The sequence below is a fragment of the Octopus sinensis genome, linkage group LG21 (assembly GCF_006345805.1).
Source record: "Octopus sinensis linkage group LG21, ASM634580v1, whole genome shotgun sequence".
In the NCBI taxonomy this organism is placed as follows: domain Eukaryota; kingdom Metazoa; phylum Mollusca; class Cephalopoda; order Octopoda; family Octopodidae; genus Octopus; species Octopus sinensis.
In genome coordinates, this window is record NC_043017.1 from 23,298,223 (window position 1) to 23,308,350 (window position 10,128).

Sequence of the window (10,128 nt, forward strand, 5' to 3'; positions counted from 1 at the left end):
TCTTCGTCATCATGCACTTTCATATGTCGTTTCGAACTCCTGTTGATAGGAAAACTTTGATACATTCATGGCGTGTTGTTATGCTGTGTATGGCTCAATATAAGTCAACTCCCTGTACGTGGCCTCTTTTTTGACTTTTCAGTCCCGTTCTGCTGAAGCAGACTCTTCCACATTCATATCACGTCCACACCCTTTCTAGCATCTTTCTTCACCTTTTCCTGATTTCTTCGAGCTGTCTCGAAATTCTCACTTCCCTCAATGTACTGCTTTCCTCCATCTTTCCCAGTTAGTTGCAATTTCTTCCCAGTCATTTCCCGAGATTTTCATTAAACCAATTTTACGTTTGGTAAAACCAATCACATGGGCACAAACATTATATACAGACTCCTTAAAGTTCTTCCTGTTGTTTTCACATTCCAACACTTCCATCTTTTTTATAAGGACCTGTCTCAGGCGAGCAAATAAACGGTGCTGTAACAATGTTTCGTCCCTTGTGTGTTTTTAGACGCTATGGCGTAGTTTAAGGGAAATTTGACTGCTATTTCTTGCAGGTTGAGAGACCACGTAAATGTTGTTCCCATGGAGGCAAACAATCACGACTTCCGATATATTCAGTAATCGAAGCTTCAATTGGCTGAAATTACATAAATTTTAATGCTTGTCATTTTTTTATTATTAATTTCTAGGGAAAATGAATGCGATTTTCGTCATCAGCACGTAAAACTACATTATAACTACATATTTTGAAAATAATTTGTTTCGAAGAAATTTAACAAGATCTGGCACTCTTCACTTTCTGAGTTCAAAGACTTCCGACATCGTCTTTGCTTTTCATCCTTTCGGAGGTGATAGTGTAAAGTACCAATCAAGTACTGGAGTCGATGTAATCGACTAATCCTTTACACTGAAATTGTTGGCTTGTGCTCAAAATTTGAAACCAATATTTGTCTTTCAGGACTATGCACAATAAAGTAAAAAATATCCCACCATGCATCTACCGTCTGGTCATTGATAAGGCATTCCTCTGAACTCCTGTATTTTTAACTATGTTTCCTTCAAAACAAAGGAACTACCATAACGTTGCCAGTCTCTAACTTATAAGTAAATTACAGCGAGCTGAGTCGAACTCAGCAAGGTACGGGGTCGATAAATTAAGAACCATTTACACACTGGGGTCGATGTAATCGACTTAATACCTTTGTCTGTCCTTGTTTGTTCCCTCTGTGTTTAGCCCCTTGTGAGTAGTAAAGAAATAGGTACCTCGCGGCTTCTATGATATACCCCAAAAACAATAAAAGCAATATCAGCAGCTGTAGTAACAGTAACAGTAACAACTAAAAGTTTGTCTCTCTTTTAAAGAGAGCCATCATATGTATGCATGGGTGGGTTCACACACACACACGCGTACTCACACAAAGCGCATGCACATTCACACGTGTGTGTATATGTGTGTGCGCGCGCGTGAGTGTGTTTGTGTATGTGCGCTGTGAAAAGACTGGAAGCTGAGCTCCGTCTAAGTAAACAGAATGTGAATTACCATACTCATATATATACTCATAATCAAGACACACATTTACACACATATTAGGCAATACACATTACACTACCTTGTGTCAGCCAGTCTAGCATAAAAATTAATCACTACTAGATCTACACAGTTGGGTGGTTAGTGATAGAATGGATAACCAACCGTGAAAACATAACATTTGCTGCAACAGTTCATATTAAAATAATAATAATAATAATAATAATAATAATAATAATAATAATAATAATAATAATAATAATGATGATGATGATGATGATGATGATGATGATGATGGTGATGATGATCCACCTAGTGCAAAGCATGAGATGTGCAGCACACACTCACACAAACACACACACACACACACACACACACACACACACACACACACACACACACACACACACACACACACACTTATATGTATCTGTGTATGTTTGTATGTATGTATACATATATCTATTTATCCATCTATCTATCTATCTGTGTTTAAACTGCATTTGGCAGTGGGCCCCTTGTTTGGGAGTTCCAGGGTTCTGAAGAATAAGGAACCACTTCTTAGTCATTATTGTTGCCTAATCTACTTTGACCTGGAGTAGTAACATCTGCCAGGGTCCCAGCTAGGAATTAATTAGCTTGTAAATATAAACCACTAGGATTGAGGGATCCCTAGCTGTTGTAAAAGCATTTTTGTAGGACAGGGACATCTGATGTACTGGCACTCTGTTGGTTATGATGACGAGTGATCCAGATGATCCGATCAACTGAACAGCCTACTCGTGAAATTTACGTACAAGTCACTGAGCACTTCACAGATATGCATACCCTTAATGTAGTTGTCAGTGAGATTCCACCGTGACACAGTATGTTAAGACTGACCTTTTGAATTCTTTGAATTACCAGTACAATTCATTTTTGCCAGCTGAGTGAACTGAAACAGCATTAAATAAAGTGTCTTGCTCAAGGACACAACATGTTGCTGAGTATCAAACTTATGATCTTATGAGCCAGATACCCCAAACCACTAAACCACAAGCCTTCATAGCTCTGATGTAAACCCTGCTGTGAACATGCACAACAGGTTGCTTATATGTAATGTAAGTAAAGTTCTGGCAGATGTTATATATATTAGGTTCATATAATGAATGAGATCCATAGATAATTTTAAGAATTTTGGTATGAGCATGTATATTGCAATATTCTTGGGAATGTGCTAAAATAATAGATGAAATGGTTCTCACAAAGTCATTTCGCACATCTCTGATAAGCAAAGTGACCTTTTGATCTCTTAGGGATAGTCAAGTACAAATTTTGGATTATTGTATACTTAGTTCCCAAAAGTCAATTCCTATAACTTGTGCTTGAGCATTACTATAAATAATTGGAATGTACAAATGGTTGACTGTATCAAGGAACACCATATAGTTGATATTGCTGTATTATTTTGCTGCTTTTTCCATGTTTTTAGTTTTCTATTTTCACACATGATTTAGCATTGGGAGGAAAGGTAGTACCCATGCCCCTTTTCATGGTGTGTAAGGCTTGTAGAAAGAAGGAAATTATCTTCCAATCAGAGACCTGGTCCAACTACCTGCAACATAATATACTCCACTAAAAGCATCCATAGCCAGGCAGTGGTATTAAACCCTAACCCTAACCCTAACCTTGGATAAAGTCCACCACCCCAAGACAGGAACTGTCCCGACAGGTTTCCACAGTTTCTATTAACCAAATTTTACCGACAAGGTTTTTGTTGATCCAAGACTATGATAAAAGCCACTTGCCCAAGGCATGTCACATTGGATTGAACATGAAGCAATATAATTGAAAAACAAACTTCTTAACCATAGTGTTATGCTTTTCCACATTTTCTTTAGTTGTAGAAACACTCTATGATAATATTTTTCAATGGCTGCTATAATATTCCATTAGAAAATTATAAAATCCAGTTGAATCAAAGCCATAAAGTCATTTCAAAATTCAACTAGTTCTTTACTGAAACAACCTGGAAATACTAAGAATAATTATAGTAATGGTTTCTAATATAGGTACAAGGTCAGAAATATTCAAGGAAGCAGTTAGTCTACTATCTGCCTCAGAACTTCCCTGGTACTTTATTTAAGGACAAGAGGAAAAGCTGATCTCCGTGGGAGATGAATACAGAACACAAAGATCTCCGAAAAATGCCAGGAGGTATTTTGTCCGATGCTCTAATAATTCTGCCAATCACCCTCTTAAGGAATTTACAAGTCATTGAATAATATGTTAAGTACTGGAAAATGGTTTAAGAAATAGAAATATGGTAATGCTTTTTATATTTCTTGTTTTAATTAAAATGAATTTTCATGAAAGACTTTATTTTATAGTCTTCCACTGATTACCCTAATTCCACTATTCCATTAGCATATAAATATTGATTTGCTTCATTGGTACAAGGTCACACATTTCTCAGAGAAAGATTTGCATTGAACTAACAAGGAGGTAGGCAGGCTTGCAAATTTTACCACTTATATAGGTACTAGATTATTCACCATATTATGGTATAATGTTATGAATATACTTATAACTCTGGGGAAAATATCAGGTAATGTTGCATAGATACAATAATATAATTTTAATTTTTTCAAATTTGATGGTGTTTATACAAAACAGATAAATGAATACTAATTTTCAAAAACAGTATATATTTATCAAATTGAAATGAAATTAAATAAAACAAAATTTTCATACAAATATTTGCAATAAATATTTGTTAACGATAACAATTACACTAATTAGCTATCAATTAATTATAGATGTGATTATTATCTGATAACACCCACTGTCATAAAAATTATTGACAAGTGACAATCTAGCTAATACATATGCCAAGTGACAATCTGGATAACATAAATGGTGACAATCTACTTAAAACTTAATAACTAAGGGATATAACTCCAATAATATTGAGTTATATCCTTTTGCATGATGTGACCAAGACACCAACAACATTTATTAATACTCGCAAAGGTCCAAGTAATTCCATGGTGTGAAACAGCATATTTGAATATCTTCTTTCCCTTCTGTCAATGTATGTATCTCTCTGATGAGCCTTTAAACCTAATTTTAAAAAAAGCGGTGCCCCAGCATGGCCTCAGCCTTTGCTCTGGAATGCATAAAAGATAAAAGTGTAAAACACTTGATTGTGCCTGAGATTTGGACACACAAATGCAGAATAACATAGACCTTCTTCCTCTTTCTCATGTTTTTTCTCTGATCCTCTATTTCTGTTTCTCTCTTTGTCTCCCCTTCTCTTTCTCTCTCTCTCTCTCTCTCTCTCTCTCTCTCTGTATACACACACACACACACACACACATATATATATATATATATTTCTATTCAAGTTTTTACCTCACTTGGTGTAACATAAGGAGAAAACAGACTGATCACAAGAACAACAAGAATAATATTACAATGAGATTACTATCCATCATCATTGACACCTTGTTGTACAATTCACTCCAACAGAATTCTAATCCAAAGCAAGGCAGAGCTATGATTTAGACATTTCAGTTCATTCCACCATATTATTTTTAGAACACTGGATCTAGGACTAACTTATCCACTATATCCCTTAATTTTTTAAGATGGTTAGGCATAGTTTGAGGATAATTTGGGTTAAATAACTACTTGAAGGCTCCCATATTTAAAAGATCTGAGAATTGCTCCAGCACTCGTTGAGTAGGAATTGGATGAATGAGAAAAAAAATGAATAAAAAACTTGTTTGAACCAAACATAGTTTGGTCCCACAATTAAGAACCTCATGCTCTATTGACTGAGCTATGTAGTTGAGCAGTCAACCAGATTTCATAATTTTATTATCCATTATTAATGAGACACTCTTATATGAAACATTTTATCTTCATTTGTCACTGAAGATAATGAATTTACAGAAACAATAGAGTATCCAATCTGTATCTTAAGTGTTGCAATCACATTTTTGAAAGTCCTCTAAAAATGTCTTTAAAAAATCATTTTGTTATTTGCAGGTGAAAAAGAATTCTCAACAAAATTCTGATTAAAAAATTATAGACTACTCTTGGTTGTCATTTTCATAAAACTATCATTATAATCAATAGATTAGATATTTAGATATATAGATATTAATTGTTAACAATGTAGACAATTGTAAACAATACTTACCTATGATTGAAATTTATTGATCTGCAAATACCTTTATTTTCAAAGATGTTTAATTAATTTATTGCAGTTTATCCAAATTTTGTATGATCAATATTTTTCTATGAACAAATAGATTTTGGTTGTAAACAAATTTCTTTCATACATTTCTGTGATAGGAAAGCTAAAATACAACTAAAATTGGATTATTGGATTATTATTACTGGTTTGTTTTTGTTTTGTTTTGTTTTGTTTTCACAAATTACAAAATGGTCTTATTTAAGTGGACATGTAAAAAGAATGTTGTAGAGCCTAAAATACAACTAATAATGGTTCATGAAGAAGAAAGTAGATATTTGATCAACTGAATCTGGAAAGCCAGCAAAACAATGTTCTTTACCAACAACTACACCTACTGATATAGATACTACTGCAGTAATTCTTCAGCAAGGATCCTGCTGAGTTTTAAACCCCCATGCTCAAACTCCCCAGCTCAGAACTACAGCCTGCCATACTGCCATGAAAGGCAAGATCAGTGATGAAAAGTTAACTGTGTGGTCATAAAACGTATTAACACAAACACAAATGTAGCTTGACCTGTAAGATTAGTTGGTAGGTAACTGAGCTGAATATTCCAGCCAAATAATCTGGACGAATTTTCTTGAAAACCTCCATTGGGTTTAAAGAAAGTAGATGAATTGAACCCTAGGCAGAGCCGTCCAGAACTCCTCACAGAACCTTGTCACTCTACTCTAAGATGCTCTTCCATTGTCTTTTGTTTCCTTACAGAATGGCCTATAGCACTACACTGAATTATATCACTCAATGCCATGATAGGTGGCATTACTTTACCTAGAACAACCTGAGATGCTACTGGAAGCTGTATCAGTCAGCTTTTTGATTATGCATTCTCATTCTTTCCATTTGATTTATTTTCAATAAAAATGAACTGTCTTCATATTGCTATTTAACATATTTTCCAGTGCATACTTGTACTTATGTCATTCAGCAATATTTCCTGTATGTTGTTGCATTTATTCAAATGTCATATATAAGTAAATGCAAATGTTCCTAGTTAATAAAGTGTATGGAAGCTTGTATGAAGATTAGAGTAGTCATTATGAATGTAACATGCAGCCTGTCAAATGTTGAAATTCATCAATCATTGTTTAACAACCTGATACCAACACTAAACTTCAATAAAAGTTCTAATTTCTATATCTGGAACAGAACAGATTTTTGTTAATTGTGGACTGAGTTGGTTGTTACATGAGAAACACTGGAGAGTGGCCTTTTCTAAGTATGCTTCACAAGCACAAGTATTGGTGATACAGGGAAATGTAATACACAATGAATTGGATTCAATGAAAGTGATGAATTTGGGAATTCAATGAATGCCAATAGACAATGCACAGTAATGTTTGAGAAAGCTAGCTAAAAGAGGAACTATTGAAAGAAAGTGGTTATGCTATTCAAAAAGGCCAGGAAGAATCTATTGTTTTGAATGTAAATTGTTTGCATTTGTATAAACAATTTACATTTGATGTAAATTGCTTACATTTATGTAAACAATTCACATTGTATGTAAATTGTTTACAATTGCTCTGATTAGTCTTAGTATTAATGATGGGACCATCATTTATACCAGTTAAATGAGCATGAAAAATCAACAAGCCATATGTATGCTGTAAGTACTTTCGCTTAGTGATCTAGTATTCATGGACATGTTGATTCAGGTATGTAAAAGAAAAATGATGAATCAAACATGTTAGGAAAAGATATTGCATAGATTTGTTAGAATGATCAGAGTATTGACAGAACATAGTTTGAGTTTTAGAGCTGAAAACTACAAAGCTGGCTCACCTCAGTGGTAACTAAATATGAGTCTTGGGACTTATTGCTGAAGCACATTAATTTACATGCCAACAATGATGCAATTCACATCAATTATTTAGCTTCCACTAATAGAGAAGGTGATAGTCATTATAGGCTAACAAGTTTTGAATGAATTGGTTATTTGTGAAAAAAGCTCAGTATTTTCTGTAACCTAATTCTTCTGAAGATTACATTCATGTTCTTTGAATTACAAAGTAACTTGGAAAGAATTAGGAAGAATTAATGAATGTACTACTTGCTATATTTGGGGACAAAGATAAAACAAATCAGCGCTGTTGTCCTACCAAAAGTTTGCCATGGTAGCTATTTTACATCAAGATGAACAGAGACAGAAGAGTTAAGAGTTATAGACATAAACACAATGGTTTGAGATGAGCCACTGACTCTTCAGTCAGTAAACTGGTACTAGTGTTAGAATGAAAGGAACAACACACATTACATTCATAATAAATATATAAATAAGGAAATGAGATAAGGTAAAAATAGAGCTATGTCCTTTTTTAAGTGTTTTCTCTCTTAATCAAATGAAGAAGAGCACCTGAGACATGTGGGAGGCAAAGAAGAAATTATATTATCTTCAGGCCACAGACCTAAGTTGAACATTTGCAACTTAAAGAATCATGTGATTAGATATTGATTTCTTGTTAATAACTAGTTTGGTAAATACTTTAAAATGATGTATGTTTAGTGGGTAGGGAACCACTCATAATCTTTATGTAACATTTTTTCTCTCAGAAGTTATATTGAACATGTTTAGCATTTAATGGTTGGTTTGATTTTTCAATCTCAACTTTAGGTTTCACACATCACACTTTATCCTTCCAAGTTACTCTCCTTTCATTCAGGCCTTTCATCATCCCTTCAAATCCTCTGAGTCATTTTTCCTATTCATTCATTCATTCAAGTATTCATGTTTTAATTAATTTGTTCACTTATCAGTCATATACAATAACAAATCAGACCTAAAACTTTATTGTGTCTATGTTGAACGCCATAATCTTGGTCCAAATCCCAGTCAGATTTATTCTTCATCTACTAGAACTAACTTCCCTTGGTTTTACGAAACAAATCAACAAAATATACTTTCTGTCTGGGTTTTCAAAAGCAGAAAAAGGACAAACATCATAAAGTTACTTTTGTTATTCTTGTTTATCACCAGAGCAGCTCACATCAAGCAGATGTATCATCAAAGGAACTCTAACTGTAACCAATTTTTCCTTTTTTCCTTTTTCATCTTTCAGATTTCATTTACCTGAAACAGTTCTAAGTGAATTCGTCTACAACAATTTGTCTACTACAATTCGACTACAACAATTCATCTACAATTTATCTGTGTGAGTGCACGCGCGTGCGTGTGCATGCATGTGCGTGCACGCGTGCGCATGTGCATGCGCGCGTGTGCATGCGTGCGTGTGCATGCGCGCGTGTGTGCATGCGTGCGTGTGTGGTTGTATGTATGTGTATGTATGTGGTTGTATGAGGTTGTAGATGAATTGTATCCATAGATAAATTGCTGTAGATGAATTGTTGTAGACAAATTTGCCATATACCACTTGAAACTATATTAACCAATGTGTCCTTCCATTTCTAGAATGATAGGCTATACTGTGAAGATCCTGGTTGCTATTTCTAACTGAGAAACTCTCTTACAGACTCATTGATAAGTTGTTGTTGCTGCCTTAGGTCAGCACTGATTGAGCAGACTTATGATCAAAAGCATTCTAACTGCGACCGCCCATCATTTTTCTATGTGCATGGAGCTAGGATTTCATTGTACAACATGCTCTTTACTTAGATGAGGGCATGTTACTTGAAGAAAGTTTGGCAGCTATTTCTGGTAGGTTGAAGGACTACATAGAAGTTCTTTTGCTGGCTCATTGGTGAGTTAATAGAACATATGTGCAGTAATAGACAAGTTTTTTTCAGGGCAGGAAGGAAGAAGCATTTCTGTATGATCACATGGTGTGCAGGCAAAATAACGGACTTGTATTTAAAAATAAATTAATAAGTAAATAAGTAAAGGAAGATCCTCCTTCTGTGAATGCAGTTGTACTGCTTTTTTAAAGGATTGGTCAAATTTCCTGTGTAAAGAATAGAAGCATGTAAATATTATTGTGTGTAGTGAGTGGAAAACAAGTGTTTAATTCCATATACAAAAATAGAAAAGTCTAAATGTAAGGAAAGTGTGTGCATGTGTGTGCGTAAGTGCATGTGCGCGCACGCATGTGTGTGTTTAGGAAATGTGTATCTGAATATGTTTGTGTGTCAAGGCAGCAATATTTTCTTGCTTGAAATTTGTTGAACAGAGGAATAACCTTAAATCTTGAAAGAGTGAGCAGTCAATAGCCTTATGATTCAAGGTGTGTAAAATATATTAAGTTTTGTTTGGTCCAAGTTATTCCTGATTAAGTAGACCTATGGTCTAAGCTGTATTCCAACAGCTGTTTTTCAGTCATGGTTTATCTTGGTCTACATTATTCAGTGTCCTTTCTGTTGGTTTTGTTTAGGTCTAGGTCAGCCTGGATCAGACCTATGAACAAATGCA